The sequence below is a fragment of the Dipodomys spectabilis genome, unplaced genomic scaffold (assembly GCF_019054845.1).
Source record: "Dipodomys spectabilis isolate Male_0828 unplaced genomic scaffold, ASM1905484v1 ptg000575l, whole genome shotgun sequence".
Classification (NCBI taxonomy): Eukaryota; Metazoa; Chordata; class Mammalia; order Rodentia; family Heteromyidae; genus Dipodomys; species Dipodomys spectabilis.
Window position 1 is genome coordinate 1,192,902 of NW_024871252.1, and position 6,494 is coordinate 1,199,395.

Consider the following 6,494-nt stretch of genomic DNA (forward strand, 5'->3'; position numbering starts at 1 on the left):
ATATACATATATATAATTTGAATTTTTGGAAACTTTAGCTGTGCTGTCAACTTTGGAAAAAGTATCCCAGTTTACCGTGTTGAGTTGGCATTGTACAGAAATTAATAGCCATATTGGTCTAGAAATGTTAAACTTAATTTTTTTCCATTTGTACAGGGGTAAACGCACTGTATTAAATATGTAAGGTCTTATCTACGTGGGTTTGATTACAGAAACTAATAAAGTATTCTCTAAATAATGAAAAAAAAAAAAAAATAAATTTTAGTTTTCCAATAAGAAGTAGAAGCCAAAAAAATGTACGATTGAATAGAATCTAGACAATTTTCCTTACATTAGCCATTTGGTGTTAAATCAGAATGTGATTTGGATTAGGTTTCTGGTTAACCAGGTTTGAGGATAGAGTAAGAAATGGGTTAAACTAGTGGCTCGTGTCTATTATCCAAGGTACTCAGGAAGCTGCTTTTGAGGATCGCAGTTCAAAGGTAGCCCAGGCAGGAAATTTCATCCGACTTTTATCTCAAATTAACCACCATAAAACACAAAAGTGGTGCTGTGAGCTAAAGAACTCAGGGATCATGCCCTGGCCCAGAGTGCAAGCCCCACGAACGACAAAAAGAGAGAGAAAAAAAGAAATGTTAAATACTAAGTAAAGCTGAAACTTTTTTTAGGTTCTAGGAATTCAGGAAAAGCTGTGATAATGGAAGTACAATGTATTTCAAAATATCAGGGTTTGAGATCAATAGGTATTGATCTCTGAACTTGAAGCTGATCCCTGCCATCCAACAACATCACATTCTTGTGAATATCACTAGCTGGCCTCATGAGCATAGCAGCCAGCTGGGGCTAAGCTATCTGATGGCCTTGGACTCCAACAATGCAATCATTTCTGTGCACAGACTGAAAACTATCATAGGTAATTTTGATTTATTCCATTCTATTCTCAGCTAAATTCTATGTTCAGGTTTGTATGTTTTATGATCTCTTAAATATTAATTACTATTTTCCTACATTCTCAAAAGTAACATATATGTCTTACTCTAAAATTCATTCAAACATGCAAAAAATATTAATGTAGTTGCTGTCCACCTATGGCTCATATTTTAAAACCTGGCTACTTTAGAGGTAAAAATCAGAGGATCCTGGTTTAAAGCAGCCTATGCAGAAAAATCTGAGATATTTCTCCAATTGAGAAACCAAAATCCAGAAGTGGAGATGTAGCTCTCATTGTAGAGTGTTAGCTTTGAGCAAAAAGACTAAACAGGAATATTAGGTCTACTTCTGACTCCATTATTTACTCATGGAACAAACACACACACACAAACACATAATCTACATTCTCTTTGACTCCCCTTCTTGAGCAGTATTCAATGCCATTAACTTAATGCATGTTTTCTCCAAATTATTATGGTAGGGAATAAACTACATTTGCGTTTATGATAATGCACTTTTTGTACTTTTTGTTTTGCAGTTTTTTTGTACTTATGTGAGAGAACAGTGTTTTGTGAAGACTAAACAGAAATCAATGTGTCAGTAAATCGGTAGGTGACAGACTGAAAAATACAGATAATACCACTTGAAATTTTATTTCTCCAAATTTAAATATATATACATATACATGTTTTCAAATTTTCTGTCAAGATTTTATTTCCATTAAAAATAATCTATTTTTTTCATTATATAAATTTAACATATTGTATGTCTCAGAATAGATTTATATTTACAGAATTTCTTTCCTTGGAGACAAGATTCTGCAGTGTAAATCTGGCTTTCCGCAACTCCTACTTCTGTCTGACATTACCATGTGGTAGTATAGTACCATGTCCAGCTATATTATTTACATTTTGTACATTAGAATATTAATATGAACAACTTTAAGCCACATATCTTCATGAGTATGAATGAATTTCTTGCAAAAAATATTATAGAGTTACTGAGTGAAGCCAATTATGGTAGACATGCCTGTAATCACAGCACCCAGGAGGATTGTAAGCTTAAGAGCAACCTGAGCTACACAGCAAGTCCCTTTGAAAACAAAACAAAACAACAACAACTTGTGAGCTTGGAAGTGGGAAAGTATTGTTAAGTGGGGTGATAGGAACATACAAAATTGTGTGTGTTTGTGTATGTGTTTTTGTGGTGTGTGTGTGTGTGTGTGTGTGTGTGTGTGTGTGTGTGTGTGTGGTGTGCGTGTGTGCTTGTGCTGGTCCTAGGGTTTGAACTCAGGGCCTGGACACTGTTCCTGAGATTTTTGCTTTCTACAACTTGAACCAAACTCCACCTCAAGCTTTTTTAGCTGTCAATGGAGATGACTCTGATCCATTTTCCTGTTCTGGCTTAGAACCTTGATCCTCTTTTCTCAGCATGAGAAAACAGCCATGAGTCTGTATAGTTGCTGTTTTACTGTTAAGTAATATAGTAAACATCAGGCCAGTTTATACTCCTTCCAGCAGCTTTTGAGTGTTTCACACACACCTAAGATAAAACCCACTCCAGGTTTGATGACATCCAGATCTCATAATGTGAGATTTGTATTGTTATGCTCACTTTAACTATGAAGACTTTGAGCCCCAGAGAGTTTAGTTAATTTTGAGTCCTTATCTCGTATACAGTGGAGCCTGTATTCAAGTTCGACTAGGTCTATTTATTTCAGAAAACATGGAGTCATCATCTGTTATAGTCAACACGTGTTCTAGCAAGTACTGCTCTTTAAAAGCACAGTTCTGTGTCAGATAGCTTATTTTGCTCTCTCTTTAACTGTTTGCACCCCTTTTCATAAGCTAGGGAAAGCACACATGATGAGAAGAGCCATTTTTGAAGGGGAAATTGATAATGGGTTTTGAACTTGGTATCACATACTTATTAGTCAGATCTTCCATTTGAGTTATGCCTCCAGAACTATATTTCTGTTTTTTTCTTTGTATTATAATTACAAATATGTGTACACAGAGTTTATAGTCATATAAGTCAGGTATGGATATATTTCTTTTTTGAAATATCACCCCTTCCCTTGCTCTCTCAATTTTTCTCTCTCACTGGTTTGGTTTTATTAACTTCCACCTCCTCCTTCTCCTCCTCCTCCTCCTCCTCCTCCTCCTCCTCCTCCTCCTCCTCCTCCTCCTCCTCCTCCTCCTCCTCCTCCTCCTCCTCCTCCTCCTCCTCCTCCTCCTCCTCCTCCTCCTCCTTCTTCTTCTTCTTCTCTTTCTTCTTATCATTATTTTGCTGTAGAGGAGATAGTTTCATACGTGTGGTAATGACTACATTTCCTTTGTATATGTTTTTGTTTCAGTCAGTAATCAGTCTTGAACCAAGGGCCTGAGCACTGTCTCTGAGATCTTTTGCTGAAGAATAGCACTCATATTGAGCCACAGCTCTACTTCCCTGAGTGCATTTTTTTTTTGGATTATGTTACCCTTTCCCTTCATCTCTTCATTTTCCCGTCTTTCCCCACAAACAAGTTGCATAAGTCATTTTCAATATAGTACCAATTGAATACCACTGTTGAACATGTTCATGTCTCTCTTTTAAAATGACCCCTTTAACTTCTCAAAGAGAGATAAATGAATAAACATGACAAAAATGAAAGAAAACAAAGAAAAATATCATCTTGTTTGTTTCCTGGTCACTGGCTATTTTTGAGATAAAATGTGTTTGTGTGTATGTGTGTGTGTGTGTGTGTGTGTGTGTGTGTGTGTGTGTAAATACTTGGGCTCAAAATCGAGGAGTTGACTTTTAGCTTTTTTTTCAAGGGTAACTGTGTGTGTGTGTGTGTGTGTGTGTGTGTGTGTGTGTGTGTGTGTGAATAATGGAGCTTGAACTTAGGGAGCTGACCTTTAGTTTTTTAACTCAAGGGTAGCCGAGTACGACTTGAGCCAACCTTTACTTCTTGATTTTGAATAGTTAATTGGAGATCAAAATTTCACAGATTATTCTAAACTGGTCTAGCTATAATCCACTTTCCTCAGATCACAGCTAGAGTTACAAGTGTGTACCACTGGCCGTGATTGTCTTACATTCTTTTTGTTAAGTACTTGAAATGTAAAAGACAGTTGCAACCATAGTAAAAAAGAAATCCATTTAACTTTCCCAGATTCATTAACAGAATATACAGAATTCAGGGTACCAGAATCACAGATGGGAATTGCCATGGATAAAACCCTAGGAGACGAAAAATAACATAAAGTAAGAAGAATGAACTATCTGCAGTACATTGGTAACATCAAGCTTGACAACTAAACAAAAGAAGACCTGCGTTTCTATGTATTGGCATTCATTTCAATTAGCATCATTTCTTATGGTCATGTATATATTCATAACTTCTGTGCTACTATAATCCACTTTCAGGAGTAATAGGCCATTGCTACTCATTGTAAGTGAGGGAAATCATAGAGCTCATGTTTCTTTGGGCCTGACTTGATTAACTTAGTATGATTTCTTCCAAGTCTTTTCATTTTCTTACAAAAGGGACTACGCCACTCTTTCTGATAGAAGCATAAAATTACATTCTGTAAATATACCATATTTTCTTGATCCATTCATCTATTGAGGGGCAACTGGGTTGGCTCCATATCTTAGCTATGGTAAACAATGCTGCAATGAACATAGTTGTTCTGGTAGCTTATTGTGCCCTAGTTTGAGATCATTTGGATAACTGTGAGGAGTGGGATTGCTAGATCTTAAGGGAGTTCTATGTTTAGTCTTTTGAGGAACCTCCATACTGCCTTCAGAGTGGTTGAACCAGCTTACATTCCTACCATCAGTGTGGTAGGGTTCTCATTTAGGCATATCCACCCCAGCATTTGTTATTATTTGTTTTCTTGATAGTGGACATTCTAACTGTGGTGAATGGGATCTAAATGTGGTTTTGGTTTTGATTTGCATTTCTTTTATGACCAGTGAGGCTGAGCATCCCCCTTCTGTTTCCGAGAGGACACACTATAACAAGTTTCTAATGTCTCAACAGAGGCATAGAAACTTGTAATATTGTATGCTTTTTGTTGTACCTTCACTTGGAGCTTCCAATAACTCCTATAACTTACAACAAAGGATTGTACTAATTACCTTACTGAAAAAAAACACTAATTTTGAAAAAATATGGAAAAATGTATCTTTGTCAGGGGTCCCAGTGAATACTAAGGAAGTTTCTTTACTGGGAAATTTTACTTGATTGCTTGTTCTTTATGTTATTTGAACACATGTTGAATTTGGGGTTTCCCCCCCAACCCATCAACAAACTAGTAACTATGTTGCCTCATTGGATTTTGCTTCACAAGTTACAAAATATTTTGATGTATTTTTGGTTTCCTGTTGGGGGAAGGTTGGCATTTGAAGTACTAGTGGGCCAGAACTCAGGCTTGAACTGAGGGTCTGGAGCTCTTCCTTAGATTGCTTTACTCAGTGCTGTCACTGTGCCACTCAAACCACATCTCCACTTCTGGCTTTTTCTACTTAATTGAAGATAAGAAATTGAGGATTTATTAGCTTGGGTTGGCATCAAACTGTGATCCTCAGATCCCATCCTTGTGAACGCTAAGATTACAAGAATGATCCAGAGGCTGGATATGTTGTGCTCCCTATGAAACCTAAACAAGGGCACATAATTCTGAAGCATGTGTGTAAGATTATGCATTTCTCTGTACAGCATTTTCACAATAAAAAAAGAAAATTAGTTAGAAAATATAGCCCTTATATGTGTGTATACATAATATAAATGTGCAGAGGGCAATGAGGATGTATCTGTTGATTTTGAGGAAAGATTTCACCTATGGCTTTTCACAGACTGGGCTACGCTGTACAGAAAGATTGAGACTAAAGGTGAGGTAATTGATGTCATCATCCCATTCATCTACATCCCTTGTCAACATGTATGCACATATATACTGTGGTGTAATCATGATTATTTTGTGTATGAGAAGCAGTACTGGGGTTGAATTCAGGACCTAGGTACTCTTGCTTAGCTTTTATATGCTCTACCATTTGAAGCACAGCTCATCTTTCTGTATTTACTGTTTAAATGGAGGTAAGAATCTTTTTTGATCAGTTGGCTTTGAACTGAGTTCCTCATATCTCAGAGTTCTGAGTACTTAGTTTTACAGGCCTGAGCTTCCAATGCCTAGCTTTTCATTATTACTTTTACAAGCTATATGCTCACACACATTCCTTGAATTTCAAAAGTCTCACTGTTCAGGCTGACAAGATGTGAGGAAAGATGGTTGTGTGGATAAGTTACCAAATGGGCCTCTAGCCCCATTAACATCATTCTGGCAGTTACTTGCATTTCAGTCAGTGAGTACATATTTCTAATTTCACTCTGCCTTTTTTAAATGCCATTTTGAACTGTCTTTGATATATCTTTTAAATATTATCTCCCAAACAGAAGATATTATGTGAATATATTTGATAATATTTCAAATAGGGATGTTATTGTGTGTCTGGATGTCTGTTGTCAGAGGCTGTCCATCTGGGCTTCAGGAACAGAGCTAATGATTCCTGTCTGC